Source organism: Mus musculus, chromosome 2 (assembly GCF_000001635.26).
Source record: "Mus musculus strain C57BL/6J chromosome 2, GRCm38.p6 C57BL/6J".
NCBI lineage: Eukaryota > Metazoa > Chordata > Mammalia > Rodentia > Muridae > Mus > Mus musculus.
Window position 1 is genome coordinate 10,362,383 of NC_000068.7, and position 24,148 is coordinate 10,386,530.

General features: G+C 44.2%; 1 protein-coding gene and 1 long non-coding RNA gene across 17 annotated transcripts in view, besides 1 other annotated feature; one reads left to right on the plus strand and one right to left on the minus strand.

Moving 5' to 3' along the window:
• Gm13261 overlaps window positions 1-2,779 on the minus strand; it is a 37,822-nt gene extending 35,043 nt beyond the window's left edge. For 2 of the 4 annotated variants that reach the window (XR_001783229.2, XR_001783230.2), the window contains exon 1: window positions 2,713-2,741. This is a non-coding gene — a long non-coding RNA (predicted gene 13261). The other 2 variants (XR_865968.1, XR_865967.2) reach the window with 2 other exon arrangements.
• Window positions 2,724-2,995: a transcriptional cis regulatory region, noted in NCBI's record as "promoter|chr2:10286499-10287734 (MGSCv37/mm9 assembly coordinates) targeted for CRISPR interference". NCBI's record gives its function as "positively regulates Blustr and Sfmbt2 expression in mouse ES cells" and the evidence as "EXISTENCE:mutant phenotype evidence [ECO:0000015][PMID:27783602, PMID:31784727]".
• The window catches only part of Sfmbt2 (Scm-like with four mbt domains 2), a 224,814-nt gene continuing 208,723 nt past the window's right edge, over window positions 8,058-24,148 (plus strand). For 2 of the 13 annotated variants that reach the window (XM_006497491.4, XM_006497498.4), the window contains exons 1-4: window positions 8,058-8,170; window positions 9,027-9,077; window positions 17,803-17,853; window positions 18,641-18,684. The gene's annotated coding sequence lies outside the window, so the exon portion shown is untranslated. Of the gene's footprint in view, window positions 8,171-9,026; window positions 9,078-9,980; window positions 10,235-17,802; window positions 17,854-18,640; window positions 18,685-24,148 lie in introns of those variants that run through there. The other 11 variants (NM_001369078.1, NM_001198809.1, XM_006497490.4 and 8 more) reach the window with 10 other exon arrangements.

The window sequence follows — 24,148 nt, forward strand, 5'->3', positions numbered from 1 at the left end:
AGGTGACCTTCTACATTAAGATACATCAGAAGACAGGTCAAAAGTAGAGAGTCCCCAATAAACACGATGATAATGGAGTGAAAAATGCTACCCGTGGGCCAAGTAAAGTCATGGCGTTGGGGAGGAGAGCCTACACCTTGGAATGGTTTGTTTCTGTTTAGTCGGCCTGGCCCAGCAAACACTCAATTAACAATGTGCTATCTTAAGATGTCACTATCAAGGCTGCTTTGTGATGGAGCTGCTACTGAGCCAGCAGGATCCTTTCAACAGGCTCCCAAGACCAAGGCTCAAGATAAAGTAACAGAGATACTGTTGAGAGTGACTCACAGTGGGGCAGGAACCACAGCTCACAGGAACCCAGTTATGCAGGAACCTGAAGCAGGGTGGTTCTGAGTTCTAGGTCATTCTGAGTTGAAAGCCATTCTGAGCATCTTAGTGAGATTGATCTCAAGATAAAAAAGTAAGGCTCGTTCGGTTGGTCTGTCGGGTAAGTGGCTTAGTGGATTAGATGCCTGCCCTACCATGTGGGAAGACCTGGGTTCCATCTCTTGCATTACACCACACACATTTATCCCTAGCAGTGGGCAGCTGAGCCAGGCAGAGCTCTGAGTCTGAAGCTAGCCCGGTTTACACAAAGAGACTCTGTCTCAAAAACAAAACAAAACAAAACAAAACAAAACAGTAAAAAGTGAAATAAAGGGGACGGGGGATATACTTCAGTGGTAGAAAGCTTACAAAAGCTGCTTGCTTCAATTTCAGAATAGTAGTATATAATAATAATGATAATAATAATAATAATAACAATAACAACAAGCTATTGTGTCAACCTGTATTGTTCTTTGTAGCCGAAAGAGAAGAAAGCCGCCCTGAGAAAGACCTGCGACTGCTGACTGTTACTTCCACACCTTCTTCTATCCTGAGAATCTCAGAGGCCTCTGCTTCATCTGGATTGCATACTGTTGCTGACATTCGGTTGATAAGGCGGCATTCTTAGGAAAGGTACCAGCGTCCCATTACTGTCACCTCCCGCAGGTGGGATTCACCCTTTCTTCTCCAATGACACAACACAAGTCAAGCCTCTTCAAGTGCAAACCCTGCCATTTACGGGACCCACAGGTCGCTCGGAAGCTGGGTAAATAAATAAACTTTGCTTCCAAAATCTCAAAACTGATCTGTGGCCTTTCTTCCAAGATGGGAATGCACAGGACTGAACAATCTCCATACAGTCTTCTCAGAAGCGCTAACACTACACTTGTTTACAGACAGAAGGAGTCTATCAGTCTACAGACGACGTTCCGTCCAAGGTCATATCCTCCACCTCACGTAGCAAACGTTTACTGAGTCCCTTTGTGGAACAAATTACCAAGGTAAACATCAGGCTCAAGCAGTGATCTTTAGACATGTGGGATTTCACTACTAAAATGTTATCTAGGCAGGGGGCCTATGATTCAGCAGGTACAAGCACTTGAAACACAAATATGAGATCCCCAGAACCCATGTAAATTTGTAATCCCAGCACTGTGAGACATGAGGGAGGAGACAGGAATGATCTATCTCAGGGGTTTACTTAGTACCAACTTACCCTGTGAGAGACCCTGACTTAAGGGAATAAGGGGAGAGTGATGGATCAGGTCTGCTTCTCCCTCATGTCTCTTTCTCTCCTCTCTCTCTCCCCCCCTCTCTCTCTCTCACACACGTGCACGCACGTGCACAACATCTAAAATAAAAAATATTATTTATGCTAAAATGTTTGCAGTTCTCTTCTAAGAGCCCAAGGCTTTTTGAAAGATGAGTAGAAATATGTAAGTGGGCTGGTGAGATGGCTCGGTGGTTAAGAGCACTGACTGCTCTTCCAAAGGTCCTGAGTTCAAATACCAGCAACCACATGGTGGCCATCAACCACCCGTAATGAGATCTGACATCCTCCTCTGGTGAGTCTGAAGACAGCTACAGTGTACTTATGTGTAATAATAAATGAAAAAAAAAAAGAGAAATATGTGAGTGGTATCTAACTAAGCAATATGAATAGTGTTGAAAATAACTTATTTCAATCACAGCAAACTTTATAATGCTCCTGAGGTAAGAAAGGGTGGAGATATCTATCTCTAGGCGTCATTTTTTCCCAAGGACCAGCTAGGAGAAAAATAGATTGTTTGCTCTCATTTATAGAACTGAATATTAAATTTTAATTTGGGAATTTAATGAAACTCTTCCACTTGTAGATTCCATAACAACGTTTTTCTATGATTTTATTTGGTTCTGGATAATTTAGTTAATTATACAGCTAAAAAGGAAGAGCATTTCAGTTGCTTGCCTACCGTGCAGGAAACTTTAGGTTCAAGCCCCAACAAAACAGATGTGCTGATCCACATCTGTAAGCCTAGCATTTGTAAAGTTCTGGAGGCGGGGGATAGTGTTGACTATATAATATAATAAGCGCGCATCTTGGGTTGTGTAAGACCCGGGCTCAAAAAACAAATACAACAACAACAAAACAAACAAGCAAGCAAGCAAACAAATAAAAACAAGAAGGAAGGAAGGGACAAAGGGAAGGGAAGAACACAGGAGTGATATGTGGTTTCTCATGTGTCTTCTGAACAAAGTGCTTTGTAGTATAGCCGGTTTAAGCTTATCTCCGAGTAGCGTACAAATAAGTGAGATTCAGAATATGGTTACTTTATTTGGCTTTGACAATTACCAGGGTGGAATCACCTCTAATTACTCTTTTAATTACTGGCCTGGCTACCTCCCAAGGGCTGTATCCCAGATACTTGCTGTTTCTCCTGGCCATGTGCTCATGGTTCCTCTCCCCTAATGGCGGCTTCCTCCTCCTCTCTTCCATGTTCTTCCTCCTTCTTTCCCGGTCTCTCCTCCTCCAATCAGGTCACTCCAAACCCACCTACCTCTAATCCCTCTGATGATTGGCTATAGCCAATTTTGTTTAACCAATAGTTTTAAACCAATGAGAACAAGGTTTGCACAACGGAATGTTACAACCGTAAGAAGCCATTTGTAGCGCTAGATCTTCCCGTATTAAAATTTTAGCATCAGAATACCTAGCAATAGAGTAAACCTCAACATTGCTTAATCCAGCTGGTAAAATTAACACTTTATGCTCATATGTTTGAACAAATACCATCCAACTTTTATATAATTCTTCTTTTCAAAAAAACCAGCCAAGATAGCCCCAGGTCATCTGTGGCCACGGCTCCTACCACACTTTGTCCCAGGTTTCAATTCCGGAGCCTTCTCCCATATAAAATGCCTTGTTACTTTCTCTGCTTTCTCTTTTCCATTTTGTGAGCTCCACGTGGCACCTTGTGGGATTGCTTACAGTTGATTTCCCCTTAATGGAATTTAAGTAGACACAGGACAATGTCTAGGACATTGGGAGTCTTCAGTAAGTGTTCGTGACTGAGTAGGTGTGAGTGTGTGCTGTTGCTGGCTGTTTGAGGTACTGGGACCTGAGCCCTGGGCCTGGTGCATGCTAAGTGACTATTGCAGGGTCACAACTGGAGCCTTGTCTTTAGTTTTCAGGTCTTCGAGAGTTTTCAGATCTAACTATAAATACTGACCTCCTCAATAAACTGGCTTAGGAAACTTTGGAAGAGTTCTTTCAAGACATGAACACAAGGTTGGCACCTCCAAGAACTTAACATGATAATCACAAATATTAAAAAAAACAAAACAAAACAAAAAAAACAAAACCCTCTTAAATGGCTGATAAAATAGTACTCCCTCAAAGAACTAGTTTAAATGATTCATTTTGAAAATTGGAAACAATTTTACTTTTCAAAGAACATCTGAGTACTTTATACACCTAACACTTAAAAGGATGCATGATTTGATAGGATTATTTCAGCTCTGTATGCACAGAGTTGTTGGCTCACTATCTTACATTAAACCCAGTCAGACCCACGTCTTCCCTTACTACTGATGCCTGTATTTGCCAATGTTCTTTCTATTACAAACAAACAAACAAACAAACAATAACAAAAAGACTAATTTTAAATTTTTCTAAGGCAAGTCAGTATTTGCTTCCAGTAGATGGCACTGCAGAGCAAGCCTTTATAGATGTAGTAATTTGTCCCTTTGATCATGAAAATCATTATTTATTCTGTTATGAGGTCATATAAAGAGCTTACACGGTGACACCAAACACATAAGGGACTTTGTACTGTGTTCTGTCACTGACATCTCATCTGTACACCTTAGCTGGGCACTTGCCAATATAGTGGACTCCCTGTTGCTGAAGTGACCCACCATGTATGAAACCACTTTTTGATATTGGATTTTACCTGCTTGTTTTAATTTGGTTGGCTTATTTTATATGTTCAGTGGGACTGCATACATTTTCACGGTGTCAAATTTGACCTCATTCAGGTTTGTTAACACACACAGGGGAAGGATAGTTCTAGAACCAGAAACAATATCCCTGACCTGTATGTGCACACACACACACACACACACACACACACACACACACACACACAGTGTTTCAGGTACAGGGACTTAGTTGGATCTCAGATTGTGTATCAAATGTCAACAATGTTTCTTAAAACCATTTAAAAGGAATGTCATACATGATATTGGCTGGTAGTTATTAAATGCTATCATATATAAAAACATACCTAGAAGAGTGTCTGGGGTAAATTAGGTATAAAATATCCACCTTGGAGCTGGGGATATGGCTTAGTTGGTAGTGTGCTTGCCTAAGATGCAAAAGACCCTGGGTTTGATCACAAGGACCTCATTAAAATCAGATGTGGTGCTGTTTGCCAGCACTGATCATCCTTTGGTATATAAGTGAGCTTAAGGTTAGCCCAGGCTATAAGAAATCCTATCTCAAAGTAAAAGCCCCTCTTTTTTTCTCCTCAGAGAGTAGAGGAATACAAAGGGCCAGAAGCAGAAAGCGAGCATCTATATCTTTCCACTTAATAGTACTTACCAAATAATCTTAGTAATCTTTCTGGATTCCAGCTCTCAAAATGGCTGGACCTGAGCCTTCAGGACAGGGAACAAGTTTTCCAAGAGAAAACATTGTGAAGTATGATGTATGCGTCACTGTCATCCTCCGGTGTTCAAGCCAATAGCTGTGAAAATCCTAAGTGATCTTTGTCCGAAGGATTTTCAGACTGACACTCTATAAGCAAGCTCTTAGCTTTTTCAGCAAGTTGTCCCATGACTTTCTAGGAACCATGTACTTTTAAAACATTTCGTTTATGCTTGCCCCTTCTTTCTTTCTTTCTTTCTTTCTTTCTTTCTTTCTTTCTTTCTTTCTTTCTCTCTCTCTCTCTCTCTCTCTCTCTCTCTCTCTCTCTCTCTCTCTCCCTCCCTCCCTCCCTCCCTCCCTCCCTTCCTTCCCCCTTTTTCTTTTTTTAAAAACTCTTGTCAAAGGAAACAGAAATGTCTCCCCCCCCCCCCCCCCAAGACAGGGTTTCTCTGTATAGCCCTGGCTGTCCTAGAACTCACTCTGTTAACCAGGCTGGCCTCAAACTCAGAAATCCGCCTGTCTCTGCCTCCGGAGTGCTGGGATTAAAGGTGTGCGCCACCATACCCGGTTCAGAAATGTCTTGAAATCACACAAGTAGCCATAGCAGTAAGGAATCTCTAAAATTTCTACAAATATATGAGATTATATGCAAATATATGAGGTGGTTATATTTTGTGGACATCACTATAATGAATGCATTAATAATTCTTTATCTATGTGAGGATGCTCTCTGTCTCCAGGTATTTTTCAAAAATCACCTTCATGACTGGTACTCTCACCTCACCCCTGGACATGCTAGAGGCAAGGTAAAACTTACACAGTCATGGTAACAATAGGAGGGAAGTCCAGAAAGAAAGACATATGATCCAAAGAATAACTTCCCAGGATAGTCAGGTGAAGAAGAGCCTATAGATCTGTTCACTTGATTTTTCTTTTCTCTCTTTCTGTGGCCCCGGAGTTTATGCTTTGCCCAACTGTGTGGAACTGGTAGTGATAGTGTCAGAATATTACAGAAAGCAATTTGTGGCTATGGGGTAAAGCAGACCACTAGATAATCTTTGGAGTCATAAAAGACTTTTAGGAACATCCAACCCTAACCCGGTGTGTTTATTTTAACTACAGGGGGAAACGCAGTTAGAGAGAGAAGCCGCTGGACTCCCAGAGGTAACACAGATAAGTAATGATAAAGCAGGGACCAAGGTCTCTTGATTCCTAGTACTTTGGCCAAGAACTGTAATGTTGACAAAGGACTGAAAAAGGAGAGAGAGAGAGAGAGAGAGAAAGAGAGAGAGAGAGAGAGAGAGAGAGAGAGAGAGAGAGAGAGAGAGAGAGAGAGAGAGAGAGAAGAGGAGAGAATGTAGACTTGGTGAGTTAGAAGGCTAATAGAGTGTTCTCTTATGTGGTCTAAGAGGAAACAAGTTTTGGGGTAAAGGTCCTTGGAAAGAGAAGATTGCACACATTTGTCAAATATTGGTTTTGGCTGTTAGCTCTCCTGCTTGTATGTAAGCTTCCATGACCTGCATCTTTAAGAAATATTTAGATACAAAGAGTCTGTGGAAAGTGGATTCTTCCTTGCTTTTGAAGGAAATGAGCATGTAAAAAAAAATGACTACATGCGGCTCAACAAATACACAACACTTATTTATTACTTATAACGCAACAAGATTTAAACCACTACATGCCTCTAATATAAATATAAACACACAGTTTTTTTTTTTAACCTTGTAAGTTCTCATGACATGATTCTTAGGAATTTACAGAATATAAAGGAGAAACTTTTCCTCTGTGAACTTTTCTAATTTTTTTCTGTGACATTAGAGAAATGGAAGAGCATATACATATCTTACAGTTAACAAAACTAATTTAATTACTTTTTAACACAGTGGTGAAATGAATGGCTTAGCCAGAATTTAGGAATGCAAGAGCATATATAGTCAGTGCTATCAGAGACTTATTTGAAGGGAGATTTTTCAGAAAGTGTTAATTATTTTTTAGTGAATCACTTAGTACTATTAATCGTGAGACTGAACATGACTTCTCCTGAGTTGGAGTGCATTTTGTCTTTGGAAAGGCAGTCTCTGCTTTCTCTACTTCTTTATTTCTTGGCAGTGGTTACTGTTTTATTGATTTGGAGTGGGTCCCGCATTTGGAGTCACACATCCCTAAAGGGTCTGGTTGTGAAATGAAAGTGGAAATTAGACGGCATTGGAACGGGACGAAGGAGTACCTTTAACTTCGGAGGGAACCTGCTAGCCACTTTTCATTGCCTTTTGGGTGCCCTGGGATAAAAGTGGGAGGTGGGTTAAAAAGAAACAAAAAACAAAACAACAACAGCAGCAGGAGCAACGATCACAAAGAAAAGCCAAAGGACATAAGAAAAGCCATGTGCCAAGAGTGAATTAAAAGTAAAGGATATTGAACTTGGAGACCGTTTGCTGTAGACATCATTGGAGTAATTTGTGTAAACAGTGCGGCCACTACGTGCAGTGACAGCGCAATGTTTTTTATTTCTTAATCATGACAGGTAGATAGATAAATACACAAATGAATGAATGAATGAATGGGTGGGTGGAACTCCGCGCCATTTGCTATAGATCCTTGGGCAGAATTACATAATGTGGGTCTGAATATCAACCATATAGAGATTGCTTAATTACTTTGTCGAATCAGGTAAGATAATCAGGTGTGTGTTTAAAAATTTTGATGGAACAACGTTCAGTGGGCAATCGTAACTTTAAACCAGGAAATAGACCCGCAACCCTTACCGCGTTGGTAGGTTACAACTCAAGCCTCGTGGCTGGTGGACTGATAAAATTCTATTTCCTTCCAAAGGGGAGCTGCCCGGAAGTCCTGGTAGGGAAGCTGGGAGCTAGGTGGGCGGTCTAGGACGCACAAAGGAGTTCTGCTGCCTAAGGCGTCCAACGCAACCACAACCTGAGGCTTTGGAGAGTTGGGTTGGACAACCTAGTGTGAGTTGAGAGCTATTCCGGTCTAAGAGTGCTTTGCGCTTGGTTATTGGGGGGAGGAGGGAGGGAAGGGGGAAGGACAGGACCCTGACCACTCCCCTGGACGGAAGCGCAGGTTGGGTCTTGTGGGTCTAAGCCTCTAAAGGTGACTTTGAGCCTCTTTCCCACCTCTTTCTGAAGGATCAGCTGCGAGTTGAAGGAGTGAGAAGAGGTAAGTTGGGACTTTGAGACCTAAACCTGGACATACACTCTGGAATCCTCGGATTCTTCACCTGAGACCACCTTGGGTTAATAAAAGAAGCAGTTGCGGGTGTAGATGGGATGAATAATGTTCAGGGACGGGATTAATTTATTTTTGAGAAGTTTCTGCCGTCAGGAGTCTCCGACCTTAAGGATGATGAGCTCAAAAAATACATTGGTGTTCCTAAGAGTTGGACACCGGGAAGCTAGCTTCGGGAGTGGCAAACTCCGGCGGGTGATAAAAGTGTGAACCTCAGAGAATACTGATAAGCGAATGACTGGGGCCTTCAGGGTCTTAGATGGCTCTGTACTAAACGGAGGTGTATGGGCAAGGCGAGACGCTTTAGAGCTAAAGAATTCTCTAAAATGTGAAGGAAATATTCTCAGACTGGCAGGGCTCAGTCTTTTGTAACTTCCACCACGCTTTCCGAATCTCTGACTTTCGCCCACCATTCCCTCCCACCCCCCACCCCTGAGGCCCAATAATGGCGAGAGCCATTTCTGCGCTTCTCCCTTCTAGATTCTTCCAGATGACCTAAAGCCTCATAGTTGGTGATGTCTCCCGCGCAAAGTTAGCCTCTGGCCCCGTCACTCTATTGGCGGTTCCTAGCCCTCACCACTCCCTAGGGAACCACGTGTGGGAATTTCGCTGGGATGTTAGGATCAGGGAGGGTGACTAAAAATCTCAGTATGTAGTTGTTTTTTCGGAGAGTGGTGTAAGGGATAGGTGGGCAATAGAAGACTACGGAGTGGAAGATTTTTTTTTTTTTTTGAAGTCGGGGTTGTAAAGGCAAAGACCTTGAGCAATTGTGTCTTCTGTTTCCTAGTCGATAGAACCAGCTCTATATTCGCTCTACTGCTTCCCAGCTTCATAAACGGTGAGTTTTGTCTACCTGGGCATCTCCAGCTTTTCTGTATAGGGGACATTTCGTTTGTGTTCCGTACCACCATTGCGCCCAAGGCCCGGGAAGCTCATTAGCCCTTGCGCCACGCCCGTGAAAAAGTGCGGGTAGACCCCGCAGATCAGATTGGGCGGATCTTCCGCTCCATTCCTATAGATCATGAAGGACCTGGTTTTTCTTGATATGGGCCAGGGAAACCCCACCCTACGGGAACCTGTCCTGGCCAGGTGTCCCACCAGAAGCCCAGCGAGCTTCGTCACTCGCATTCCTGTAGATTGCAGCTGGTAGATCCCCGGCAGTCCAAACTTAACTCCCAGCATTTTTGGGTGTGGTACGGGCCCAAAGAAAACCTCTTCTTCTCTCCCCCAAGAACAGATTTTTTTTTTTTTGAGAGTCTTCATATAAAAGCACAATTAAAGTACAGGGTGGGGTAGACCAGACGGGACCTTCGATTTTGTTTTTAGGGTCCCCCATTCTCCTCACTTCAAAAACTCTTGGACGGGTAAAGCACGAGATTATGCTCTAGGTAGACCAGGGGATTGCAAACCTAGAAAACAAACAACAGCTGAGAAATTGGGGTGTGAGTCCAGTTGTCGGGGCAAATGGGTGTTCGGGTACGCTTGCGGTGTGAACTTTCTACGGATCACTTGTGGAGGGAGTTGAAGGAAAGGAGGGAAGGGAACCGCCCCAGGGGTCCTCGTGGCGAGGTCCGTGCTCACTGGGGGAGGTGTCTACCTATGCCTGGGCGGGGGGAGGGGGGAGAGGCGGGGGGAGGCGGGGGGGGGCGGTGGGCGGGGGGAGAGTGTCACCTTGTGGGCGGGAGAAGGAGTCTACCACGAAGAGCAGGCTAATTGGCTCGAGACATTTTGCGAGCATTGGAAAAAGGTCGTTGAAGGAGTTCGCTCTACAGAGAAAGAGAGAAATCTTAAAAAAGAGTGCCGGGCATGCGCATAGAGAGGATGCCATATTGGAATGAGGCTGTAGTGGGAGCTGGAGGACCCGAGCGGGCGCGCTAGGGAGGCGGCGGGTAGAGAGCGAGCGAGCAAGAGAGGGCGGGTGAGCCGGACCCGCGCCCACTCCGGTCGCCCCCGGGGGCCAGGTTCCACCATTCCTGGCAGGACAAACTTAATCAGGTAGGACGCCGCCCCAGACACGGTCCCCTCGTCCAACCCGGCCCGCGAGCAGATCTCTGGCCCGCAGGTTGAGTGTGCCGAAAGGCGTCTTTTTTTTTTTTTTTTTTTTTTTCCCAGTTTAGTTTTTTTTTTTTAAAGAAGGAAGCTCGAGCCAGTCTGGGTGGAGGGGGGAGGCGGGGGGTTGGGGAGGAAGGAGGAGAAAAACCGAAGCGCAGAGGCTGGAGAGGAAATGAGAAGCACTTGAGCGAAGCCTCTAACTCCTCTCTGCGCTCTGGGTTGTCATTTTTTCTCATTCCCCACCCCCTTCCCCCCGACTCCCGGCTCTGAAAAGCCAGGCCTTGCGGGAGTCTGTCCGGAGTTGCAAAGTGACCTCGTCCTCCTCCGGGTGCAGTCTGTTCCCTCCCCGCCGCCCACCTTCCTCGTTTATGCACTCGCTTTAGCGGCGCAGCCTCCTCTGCCACCTACCCCGGGTTCCCGCGTCTCCTCGGAGCCGGGGTCTCCCTCTTTTGGTGTGCATTGGGGGGGGGGGGGGGCTAGGAGGTTGTAGAGAGGAAAGTGATGGCGTGGAGAGAATTGGAAAGCAGCAAGGGTGGGGTAGGGGCTGTTCCCAAAAATCGCGCAGACGTTTGGAATCGCCGGATTGGAAACATTTGCCTTGTGCAGCGGAATTGAAATTGTCAATAGTAGTTTCGGAGCGAGCTCTAGCAAGGACGACCTTTTTGTTCATTTTTATCACCCTTTGAAGTAATATCCTGTCACTTGGGGCTTTCTTGTGTACACTCATCCTGCCCCTTTTCAGAATGTCTAACAGGATCGAGCTCTGGAGTTTATTTATTTATTTTTATGTGCGTGTGTCTTGGTGAAATCCTCTTTAAAAAAAAAAAGCAACGGCAGGAACTGCTGGATGTGTTGTTTTTTTTTTTTTTTTAAATTTTTACCTGGAGCGGCTGAACGGGATTAGGCTGGGAAAGGGAGAACATTTGAGGGGTGGGAAGCGATTGGTTTTCTGTGGCCGGACACAGGTCCCCAGCCCAGTCAATACTTGTGTTTTCTTGGAAGCGCTACAGCAGCGGGGAAGGAGTCTTTAGACACCGTGCCAGTTCCAATATGGCGGGCTAAGGTGGCTTTTAAAAACTGAAAATAAAGGTTTTGAGGTGGGAAAAAACCCAACTGAAGTGGCCACGCCTTAGTTTCTACTCTCTTTGGTTACTCCAGGAGCTGCTTTAGCGAATTAAATAGGAAAAAAGAGGTGGGGCGAGGTATTCCAGTTTTTTCCGTGGTTTATCTGTACGAAGTCCATTGCTAGAGGATCTAGGGTGGAGGGTTGCCTCGGGCCAGAACGAGGGTATCCAAGCGCAACTGCCTGGTGTGTGTGCTTGTGGGGTCGTGTACAAACTCTGCACGTGCAGTCGGTCGCTAGGGTGTGTTTAAAGAAGCCCCCTCCCCCACGCCAACGTGCGTACGAGTCTCGGAACCAGACTCTGCCACGATCTGACGTGACAAACTGCTGACACGAGGTGCATCATCCACGAGGGCAGAGGGAATGATTAATTTCCCTTTTCTAGGGGACGTGTTTTCTTTCTTCCTCAGCGTTGAATCCTGCGTGGAATGGGCGGAGCGAGTAGGTGCTTATTATTATTATTAAAGAGACTAACTGTCCAGGGTACTCGGTTCAATCGGGAGGGCTGCGTGCAGCCAATGGGATTTTGTGTGCTGGCGAGATTAGGTCTGAGGCACATTTAGTGATTGGCCCTTGTTTTGCTGCACTCTCCGCAAAGGTGAGTGGTAGGGGGCCTAGTGGGGGAAGTGCAGACCTCCCAGGAAAAGGCAAACAAGGTCAAGCCTTAGAGTTGCCAGGTCACTTTCGATTTTCCCGTTCTAAGCAAGGTGAGGGCTGGGGAGTGCATTTTAGGAAGGAATTGTCCCTTGCCCAGTTTGGCCACCCACTGGACTGCTGTGAGTGGCGCCCTCCATCGGAGCTAGGATGTAGTCTTGGAGCGCTAGGGAACAGTTTGCATCTAGGGTCTGGGTGCGTATGGGGAGGTCTTGAAGTGGAATTCAGACAGAAAAATTGGAGTCACTCTGGGGGTTCTTAGGAAAGCCAGCTAACCTGGACCTGGAAAAAAAGGCACTCAAAGCAAGATTGTAGTAGCCTAACTAGGGACAGGGTCCCCGACAGGGGTCGCCCGTGTCCACGACGCAGCAAAGGAGTAGGGTAGAGCCGCGGGTCCAGCAGAAAAGACCCTAGGAGAGTGGGCGTTAGTCACGCGCCAGTCGCTTGTGGTCTCTGGTGAGGGCTCCTCTGGGAGGAATTTACTCCGCCAGCGACTGTGAAAGCGCAAGGGGCGAGGTCGGGAAGGCATTTTTAAAAAAGGCACCGGCCAGGTCTGTAGTTACTGCGACAACGTGGTCACTCGGCAGTTTCAAGAAGCCAGAGGGTGATTCTATTGGGTCACTCAGACTCTGCAAAGTCCGGGGGTCCAGTCTGCTCACGGTGTCGGGTGGATGGAAGATAGGAATTACAGACCGCAGGGAGACCTGAGCGATTGCTGGCTGGCGGGACAGGATGCATTTCGTCTTCCCAAGCGGAGCGCGCGGCGCGTTCCCGGCACTCCCAGCCTGCGCGTAGGCACGTCCTCGGGGAACAGCCGTGGGTTCTGTTGAGGTGGGGACAAACACAAAATGGTTCTGTGTTTGTAAACTGCAATTTCAACCATGGTTCCCTCCCCTCTTCCTCCGCTGACGAAGGCACAGCTCATCTGAAGGCTTCGAAATCTACAATTTTGCATTGGGTCGGCCCATGGAAGCGAGGATCCAGTTAATTCCAAGGAATATTCCAGAGGATTGTCGCAGGGCCCAAGTGTTCCCCCTTTTATTTTTTATTTTTTCCATTGGGAGCGGTGGGAAGAGGAGGAGCTGAGTGCAAGCGACCATCGCTACACAGAGGGGATTTGGGGCACTTGGAGTGTAGTACCTTTGCGCATTAAATCAAAGGGAGATCTCAGAAGCCCTGTGAGGGCTCCTCCTTGATGTCAGTGCCGCATCCAGGAGTTCAGAGTCAACGCCAGGAAAGTCTGGTTTCGGGAGAGTGCCCAAACTCTTGAGTTTCTCTTGTGGAGTTTTAGGGATATTGAGGAGTTGGATGGATGAGGTAGGATTCCAGGAAGGAGCGGCTAGGGACATTCGTGCACCTTTGGCTCAGTTCCTGGACTTCTAGTTCACTCTGTTAGCTCCCTATTTTTCCCATGTGCCTGGCCACCGCGCGGTTTGGGACACCCAACCTGTAGATGCCAACGGGGAAGGGAAGCTCTTTCTTGGCCCTTGGTTAGGGAAGCTACTTTGGATCAGTGCCCACTGATCTTAGATTGTAAACCATGGTCAGTGCCTGCCACTCTCATCTCTCCATCCTGGTACCATAGTCAAAAGAGCTGGCCTGACTACCAAATGAATGGATTGAAGTTCTAGCAGGCATTGAGGGGGGAAAAGGGGGCTAGCTTCTTTTCTGGGGAGATGGTAGTTGAGCTGTTAGGTAGTGGGAAACAGGGAGAGAGGCTTTGGTGTTTTAAAGGAATTGTTGGCCAGGCTGTCTTTAAGACAAACATCTGTGACTTACTCCCAACTGAGTATTGAATTTGCATTCCTTGGGCCCCTTCAAGCCATTAAAAAGAATGCCCTTTAGATCTTTATAACTTAGCTTTCCTTTGAGAACCTACCAATTCACCTAACTTCAAGGGGCAGGAAAAATGTACACATTTCATAAGTCCTTTGTACAAGCTCCTTCTGCTGTGGGCAAGACTTATTCCTAGGCCAGTGTCAAGCACAGTGTGTAGGGATGGCAACTGGGCAGTCTGCATCTTAGAAAAACAGCAGCAACCAACTATTGCTCTGTAAATAGTAACCTAGACCTGTTTATGTGACAAATTTAGGGTGCTTAGACCATGAGCCCCACACAGTTTGGCTGAGAGATATTATAGACCATATTAAAAAACGATGGCCTTTTATAGGCATAAATAACTAGTTCCATGATTCTTGATACAAGAAAACAAAACCCCAGAGATTCCAAGACCCCTTTCTTTCTTTCTTTCTTTCTTTCTTTCTTTCTTTCTTTCTTTCTTTCTTTCTTTCTTTCTTTCTTTCTTTCTTTTTTTCTAATCAAAAGCTTTGCTGAGTATGTTCATCAAATTACTTTCCTGCCCACTCTAGCTGAGGTGACTTTTTGTTGTTTTTCTTCATAGCAATAATACCCCCAAAGAACTCTGGGAAGGAACAAGAAGTGTTAACATTGCTATGAGCTGAACCTAAATACATGCGATTCCATTTTTCTTAATATAATTAGGTTTTGAATGTAAATCCATGGGATTGGGGATTTAAGCTCAGTGATAGAGTGCTTGCCTAGCAAGCAAGCGCAAGGCCCTGGGTTTGGTCCTCAGCTCTGGAAAAAAAAAAAGACAAAACAACAACAACAACAACAAAACAACGACAACAACAAAAACCAAGGTAACTGAATGTAAATCCATACATCAAAACTCAGACCTTCTGGGGCTCACATTTAAGTCTACAACTTTGTGTGCAGATGTCGGAAGAGTTCTGCCTTCTTAAAAAATTTGTTTTGAACAAAGAAGGTCTACAGTTGGGTCTAAATACCCTCCAGTTTGGATAAAATTTTCTCTCTGTATTTCAGGATTTGGAACTTTTGTGTTTATGTAATACTCCAGGGCTCAAAAGGGCGTTCATCTTGTTACAAAGCAGAAGCTCATAAAGGACCAGAACGATACTGAAAATGTAACTCAGAATACAGTGTATGCCCCATCCCCAAATCTCACACCCATATTGCTTTAGTATTGACTCGGTATCTCTGATCTATAATTGCAAGAAAACTTAGGGGAAATTATATGTTCTGCCACAAACTGGAAGTGTATCCTGTGTATTCAGTTTGATAACTCAGGAATGTCTGCCTCTGTATATAAGGAAAATTGTTGATAGGAGGGGAGAAGAAAAAGTTGGGACGTGTGGCCTCTAGTTTCAGAGATTGATGGCTCTGTTGAGCTGTGTGACCTGGGATGAATATAGTTACTGAGTTTGAGCCTTCTTGTTAACAAAAGGGCATCAGACTGGAGACTGACTCAGTGATGACCAGGTTACCATGAGGGACCAGGAACAAAGAGACAAAGGCTGTGACCTGACACACTCTGTGCTAACATGCTCAAACTATGCTTGAGCCTCACGTCCCCAAAGTGTAGTAAAACACAACTGGCCTTAGGTCTGAGAGCAGCTGGTGAGTTGTAGGTCACTGGGCAGAGTGAGTGCTGTTTATTGTTGAGTGGTATGAGAGCCACATGAGGCCTTGCTTTGATTTCTGCTCAGAGAAGTAATGTTCAGACCGGGCTTTGTGAGGCTTCTTTGAATGCAGCTCATGAAGAAATTAATGCCTGGGTTGATTTGAGTGTACTCGTTGCTAGGTATAAAATGGACCTTCCCAGAAAGCACTGCATGCCCCTCTTCCAGACCTGGTGGAGGTATTAAGACTGCCTTGGCTAATGTCTGCATTGTATCTTGGTGACTAGGGCATACTGGTAGCCAGTGAGAAAGTATCCTCTATTTACTGGAAGACTCAAAACTTTCTATCTTCAGTCCTGGCCACTGGGCTGTAGATCCTTTATAAGATCAGGGCATTGCTTTTTAGATTATTTATTTATTTATTTATTTATTTATTTATTTATTTATTTATTCATTTAATGTATGTGAGTACACTGTGGCTGTCTTCAGACACACCAGAAGAGGGCATCAGATCCCATTACAGATGGTTGTGATCCACCATGTGGTTGCTGGGAATTGAACTCAGGACCTCCGGAAGAGCAGTTAGTACTCTTCACTGCTGAGCCATCTCTCCAGCCCTGTATGTTAGGTATTTAACTCAGTGATGAAAAGTCTGATTAATGCGGACCTCATATCTTCCTTAGTGCGTAACTATAATGTATAGTGATGTTATATCTCTTTTAACTCACTGCTCTCCCATAACTTATTGGCTGGACAGAGAGAGGACAGCATCTTTTCAGAAGAAAGTTGACCTGACAGTGTGCCTACCCCACACTCCCTGCTAAGCTCAAAGTTCTATCCTGAGCCTCTCTTTACAACACACAATATACTTTGTTTTGTTTTGTTTTTTTTCGAGACAGGGTTTCTCTGTGTAGCTCTGGCTGTCCTGGAACTCACTTGTAGACCAGGCTGGCCTTGAACTCAAAAATCTGCCTGCCTCTGCCTCTGCCTCCTGAGTGCTGGGATTAAAGGCGTGCGCCACCATGCCCGGCTAACAGACAATATATTAACCTTCCCATTTATACTGATTTTCACATAGCCAACACTTACTTCTTCCAGAGGTCCTGAATTCAATTCCCAGCAACCACATGGTGACTCATAACCATCTGTAATGGGATCCGATGCCCTCTACTGGTGTCTGAAGAGAGTGGCTGTATACTCACATACATAAAATAAATAATAATTCTTAGAAAAAAAACCCTGACCTACAGGGAGAAAGATATCTTTCAGTTCATTATTTCAAATCTTTGTATCTAAAGCCCTCGACTCTTGTTTTGGGGTTTGTGGTTGGACAAAACATCATGGTAGTGGGTGTATGGTGCTGAGTCTGAACACCTCATCATATATATGATACATGGTACCCAGAGGAAGGAGGCAAGACAAGAGACAGCTCCCAAGAATGTGACCCCAGCGATCTAATTCTCTTATTAAGCCTTGTCTGACCTGTTTCCAGAGCCTTTCCAAATAGCCCCACCAGTTGAGAATCAACCTTTGAATATATGAACCTCCCCCTCATATTGAATATATGAGCCTTCCCCTCATGAGGAGGGGGGTCGGTTCATGTACAAACCATGACAACACTAGTGGCTTTTCTTAAGTACTATGCAATTTTTACACACTGGTGAAAGAAAGAATACGTCGTGTTTTTCTGACTTTCTGGGAAAAAATAGTTTAAAATAGAATTTTTTGGTAGATCATTTGTAAAATAATTTGTAAATTGTTAGAACCCTTATAAGCCAGAGCAAATTTTGTGTTGTTAGTGTAGTGGAGGAGGGTGGCCTGGAGATTTCCAGTGGGAAGGGATGGGGCTTAAAGATCATAGGACGTTTATTTATTTTGTTTATCATTATTTTTTCACTCTTAAGCACACACACATGTGTGTGTGTGTTTGTGTGTGTATCCTTTATAAAGCCTATTCTTAAATCAGCTTTCTTCCCTCCCTTTCTCCCTCTCTCTCCTTCCTTCCTTCTGTCTTTTTCTCTTTCTGTTCTTCCTTCCGTCCTTCCTTTCTTCTTATCTGCTTTTGGCCCAACTTTTTCTTTAGTGTGCTGTATTAGTTCAACACACATCCAGTAATCTTATTGGGGGAGGGGAAATTAGGGGCTCTGGAAGATTCCCGTGAAACACCAGAAAGGCAGATTGTGATAGTGGTTATCAGCGTGCCTTCTGCATTGTTAAAATGATCATTGTTAAAATCTCCTTTTACTTAAGATAGGCTTGTTTTTATTCTGAGAGTTTTTTTCCCCCTACAGTTTTATTCCCTGAGAAAAAGAGATATCAGGCTGTGCCTTCTCAGACCCCTGGTAAGTGTAGTCATTTTACTTTCTTTTCCTCACATTTGATCAAAACTAATACATGCACTGAATCATGTTACTGGAGTCTGGAATTCCAAGTTCAAGTTCCAGCAGAGTCTCTTATTAAGCCTATTTGAAGTGAGCACCAGGTCCCTTTGACAGAGAGCATCCATCTCTGAGGAGCTGGAGATGAGTTTGTGAGTGTCATGGGTTAATATGGTTGTTCAAAAATGTTCTTAATGGAACAGCTGCATATTTAAATATCTGCTGTTTGCCAGCCATGGTTCTATTCTGTTGTAGTATTCCTTTTTTTTTTTTTTTTTTTTTGAGACAAGATCTCATTCTGTGGCATAGGCTGCTGGCCTTGAACTCTTGGGAGACTTGTTGCTTCAGCTTTCTTCATCCTGGAATTACAGTTGGGAGCCAGTACAGAAACTGCTTACAGTTCTTCATTGGAGAGAGGGAGGGAGAAGGAGAGGGAGAGAGGGAGAGAGAGAGAGAGAGAGAGAGAGAAAGAGAGAGAGAGAGAGAGAGAGAGAGAGAGAGAGAGAGAGAGAGAGAGAAGAGAGGAGAGGGAAGAGAAAAGGAGAGAGAGAGAGAGGAGAGAGGCAACTTTGGGAGTTGTCTCAGGCACTCTTCCCTTGGTTTTTAAGACAGCCTCTCTCATTGTCCTGGGACCTGGATTAACTAATCTGGCTAACCAAACAAACCCCAGGGATGCACTGTGTCTACCTCCTGAGTTCTGAGATGACTAGGGGGAGCTATCATGCTGGACTTCCTCATGTTTGCATTGCAGGCACTTTGCTGAAAGACATCCCCTGAGCCCTCCCTTCAAATATCGTAAGTAACTAAATGGAAAATTTATTGCGGAACTTAAAATGTCTGATTCTTTTCTTTTTTCTTTTTCATTCTGATGTCTGTCTCCAGAAACTAAGCTACATCTCAGGCAAATGAGAGGTTTTCTCCCTTATTTCGTAGAAGAGAAAATTGAGGCCTTCTTTTACTCTAGTGCATTCTTTTTCATTCCCTTTTTGCCCTATTTGAGAAGGCTTCCAGAACAGTCTGTTTTGCAGCTGACAGCCCAGTACTTGGAAGGGTTAAAATGTGGAGGATTTCATGTTGGTAAGTGGTATCACTATGTCTAGTGTATCAAGATGGTCTGAACTACCACCCATGGGCGGAACGTGGCCAAGTACAGCTATGAATGCGGCCTGACTCAAAACATTACCATGTATTTGCTCTCCTTGTGAGGATCAGCTTTTGGTATGATAGTGGATGACAGTATGTTCTTGTGTCATGAGGCAGGACAATCTGTCTTTGGTAAATTCCTATATGTTTTCTAAGTTCTTTCTTAAGTCAGTTAGGGTCTTTGTATTTACTCCGCATAAATTTTCAGTTTACTTAGTTAAGTTCCCATGCATTCAATGATATGATTTATTAAAACTGGATGTATATGCAAATTTGTGTCTTAAACACACAGAAGCACCCAGACTTGTGTAAATTCCCAGCCAGATGGTGGAGCTCTTCAGACTTGCTTTCTGATCAAGATTTTAAAGAGCTTGCTCCCAAGGCTGGTGTTGGTTGCAGTGTTCTGGCTGTCTGCTTGAATTGCTTTCGTGTATGTGTCTACATGGTCTGTGTGGGTTGTGAGTGGTATATGTATATTTTATTGTGTGGATATGTGAACGTGTGTCCATGTGTATGGAAATGCATGTGGCGGTCAGTGGTTTGACTTCATTCTCATTAATGATGGGATTTCTCACTGCCCCAGGAACACACTGGGTCAGCTCTTCTTGCTGGCCACCAAGCTCCGAGGACCTGCCTCTTCCCCTCCATAGTACTGAGACTATAGACCTGGCCTGTTATGTAGGTACAGGGGTACAGGGGATACGAACTCATGCCCTCTTATTTGCATGGCAGGCACTGTCTTGGCCCAGAAATGTTTCCTTATTGTAAGCTTGGCTGACGTCATCTGCCAGGAGCTGTTGCCGAGCATCTGTCTGGTTTGAAGTTCTCAATTTATAAGCATCAGCCAGCACATTGGACCCTGTCTATTAGACAGTACCTATGCAATCCAGAGCATTGAAAGCTCTTGTAAATGTCCCCACCTGCTGAATTCTTACGGCTGAGCAGTCATTGTCTAGTTAACGTTAATTAACTACTATGTAGTTGCATAATGTGTAATAGACATTTAATAGACTCACTTTATAACCATTGGGATGATTCTGTAATCTATTCTTTTGCATATTAGTAGAACATGAGAAATCTCATATTTGGAGTTTGTGCAATGTGTCAGAACCAAGGAAGCCATGTCTGTGCAAATTGTAAAACTTAAGTTTCTCCTTGTTGCCAGGCTTGCCGGTGCACAACTTTAACCCCAAAACTCAAGAGGCAGAGGCTGGTGGATATCTGAGTTTGGGCTAGTTTGGTCTACATAGTGAGACCCTGTCTCAAAAAAAAAGTTTTTAGGTTAATCAAGTGAGGGAGAGAAACATTCTACATTTTTGTGAGCAGGAGAAAACACAACTCTTGAAAGGGGATTGCCCTCTCCTCTCTTCTCCCTTCCCTACTCCTCCCCTCTTTTCTCCCTCCTCCTCCTCCTCCTCCTCTTCCTTCTTCTTCTCCTCCTCCTCCTCCTTCTTCTCTTCTTTCTTTCTTTCTTTCTTTCTTTCTTTCTTTCTTTCTTTCTTCCTTCCTTCCTTCCTTCCTTCCTTCCTTCCTTCCTTCCTTTCTCTCTCTCTTTCTCTCTCTCTTTCTGTCTCCTCTTCTATCTATCTATCTATCTATCTATCTATCTATCTATCTATCTATCTATCTATCTATCTCTTCTGCTTGATTCTATGTCCAAATTGCATCCTCTGTGGCTTGGATGCAGATTCCTGGCACAAGAAACCCTAATTTGGTACTCTGATGGCAAATCCTCTTGTATGCAGGTTAAATTTCCTAATCCAAAAATCTGAAATGCAAAATGCTGTGAAACTGAAAACCTTTGGAGAACTAAAGGGGCACTGCATGTGGAAAAGTCCACACCATGAAGTTCTGTTTCAGGTTCCTAGTGTTAGCAGCCTTGTAAAAAAGCTGGGAATAGAGGCACTACCAGAGATGCCAGCCAGCACTAGGACCCTGTGAGTTCCAGACCAGTCTTGGCTGAATACTCAACAGTTTTTAAAACAACAAAAATCCCCTGATATTGACTAACTTCAGGCTGCATGTATCAAGTGTTTATGTAAGAAACACGATAAATTTCATATCGAGACTTGGCTCTCTATCATCCTGTTATGTATTTGTATCCTCCAAACTCTGAGAAAAAAAAATCCAAAGTACAAGGCACTTTTGGTCCTAAGAACTTTAGAAAAGGGAATCTCAACTTATAGTGGTATTTAACTGAGTAGTTCATAGTCTTATCTTTCTTTTATAGTAAATAAATAACTTGTAACTAACTAGCTGATAAATGAATGATTTTTTTTTCTTTGTTTGTTTGTTTTTTTCGAGAGGGTTTCTCTGTGTAGCCCTGGCTGTCCTGAGGAGTTCACTCTGTAGACCAGGCTGGCTTTGAACTCAGAAATCCGCCTGCCTCTGCCTCCCAAGTGCTGGGATTAAAGGCGAGAACTACCACTGCCTGGCATGATTTTTTTTAAAGACAGAGTACAGCAGATCAGAATGTTGAAATTTGTTCATTCTCATAGGAGGCTGTACTAGTCACATTCCTGTTGCTGTGATAAAATTGCCTGACAAAAAAGCAACCTAGGGAGAGAAATGGGTTTTTATTTGTCTTTTAATCCAATGTTATACAGTCCACCATTTAAGGGAAGGAACTTTGAACAGCTAGTCACAGGACAGACACAGAAAAGAGCAGATGGAAATGAATCCTTGCTTGCTTGCATGTACGCAGCTCAAATTCTCCATGCATATACAGACACTTCAGGACTCCCTTGCCTATGGAATGGTGCTGCCCACAGTGTGTTGAATCTTCTTCCCACATCCATTAGTTTAATTAAGGTACTTTTGTATAGACAGGCCCATAGGCCAACCTCATGTAGACAACCCTTCACTGAGATTCTTTTCCAAGGTAATTGATTCCGAGTTGTGTCAAGTCCATGACAGAGGCTTACTTTTACATTTTAGGTTAATTATTTTTGTTTGTGGTATGTGTGTGTGTGTGTGTGTGTGTGTGTGTGTGTGTGTGTGTACAGACAGGTGTGAGCCTGTGGAGGGTAGAGGCTGACAATTCAGTGTCTTTCTCGCTGTATTTTGAAACAGGACTCACACTGAACCTGGATCTCACCGATTCTGGTAGACTGGCTGGTCACTCAGTCCAGTGATAATAGGCATTTCCTATTTGGTTTTGTTTTATGTGGATCCTAGGACTTGAACTCAGGACCTTGTGCTTGCAGAGCAAACACTTTATTGACGGAGTCATTTCCCTGGCCTGGGAGGCTCATTTTGCAAATGCCCTGCTGTAAGCATCGGACACTGCTCACTTTATAGTTCCTGTAGCATACATTGTGTGAGGATTGAGTTAAGGGAGGCCCATTAAACTCAGTGAATTAGAGACAAAATGTGACTGTAGGAGGTAGTAGCTGGCTCCAGCCCTAGTATTTTCTCCTGGAATGCCTGCTATTTCGAACATATCTTATTTCCCAGTATTGGGGTATGAATCTGATTGCAAAAAATTAGCATTTTTTATGCCCAGGCAGCAATTTGTGTCAGATTTCAATCTATTTAAGGGAAAACCAATGAAGTCTGGTTGAAAAATGGAGAGTAAATTGCTGTCTTAATCAAGGTGAGTCAAACTCTGATCGGATGGTAGATGGCACCATCCCACGGACCTTCTGCCCCAGACAATCAGTGCATCTCATTTGCTGATGGGAGGAGGCAGGGCTTCTCTGTTCTCAGGAAGGCTGAGAGTTGGCTGGTGAAAGCCCGAAGCAATGTACTTAGTCAGGCGTTATTAGTAGAATGGGCCTGGTGACATGGTGCATATAAATAAAAGGGATGACGGGAGAGTCCGACCGTCCATCACTTAAAGCTGCTCTTCATCTTCAAAGCCATTTGCAGACGCTGTCTCCTTAGTCTCTAGCGATTCCCAGCTATTTGCATGGAGCCTTTTAGGAACAGGAAAGGGGCTATGGTTTTTCAGAGATCAAAGTTTGTTCCCAAACTTGGTTGTCCTGCCTTTAGATGCCTTTGAGATTTTCCTTTTGGGTTGAAATCTTTTGAAAGATTCCAGGGTTTCCCGAGCTCCTTTAGGAAGTGCTAGCGTGTGGAGTGACGTAGCGTGTGGAGTGACGTAGCGTGTGGAGTGACGTAGCGTGTGGAGTGACGTAGCGTGTGGAGTGACTTAGCATGTGGAGTGACGTAGCATGTGGAGTGACTTAGCATGTGGAGTGACGTAGCGTGTGGAGTGACATAGCTGCGATTCAGACATGCAGGACTTCGTGTAAATATTCTCATTTTATTTACTACCTGGAAAAAATTTACCTTTTCTTTTTTCTTTCTGAGTTGGGGAGTAAAATAAATAGGCACAAGGCAAATGCAAGTGTGAAAGAACTTTTGGAGAATAAAGGTTTTGGGAGTTAATAGTGGCCAGAGAAGGCTCCGAGGACATAATCCTGGTGGTAGATTACGAAGGCAAGGGTTTAATTAATTAATTAAATAATTTATTAATTTTATTATATGTAAGTACACTGTAGCTGTATTCAGACACTCCAGAAGAGGGCGTCAAGATTTCGTTACGGATGGTTGTGAGCCACCATGTGGTTGCTGGGATTTGAACTCAGGACCTTTGGAAGAGCAGTCAGAGCTCTTAACCGCTGAGTCATCTCACCAGCCCTTAATTTAATTTTTTAAAGAAAGGTATAAGATATAAGGAGGAGTGAAGGAGGTCTAGCCTTTGAATGCATGAATATTGGAATGAAAGAAAAAATGAAGTTGAGGGAATTAGCCACAATTCCATAAAGTGTCCTAGAGTTAAGGAAATTGGCAGAAGCCAGTGGGTGCCTCCATGCCTTAAAATAGATTTCCATTGGACACTGTGGTGACATTTCTGAGCCTCCAAAGGCCAGAATGTCAGGTGGCATCTGAGCCTTCGAGAGTGGAGGCTGGCAGGCCATGGAGGGAGGCCCTTACTTTTAAGGATAGGTGTTTTTCTAATTGAAGATTAAAACTTTTTTTACATTACATTTTTTATGTGTTTGAGTATGCATGTGTGTGAGTGCGTGCATGCTCGATTGCCTGTGTGCCTGCTGCAGTGTGTGGAGGTCTCTCCTTCCACCAGTGGCTCCCTGGCATGGGATTCTGTAGC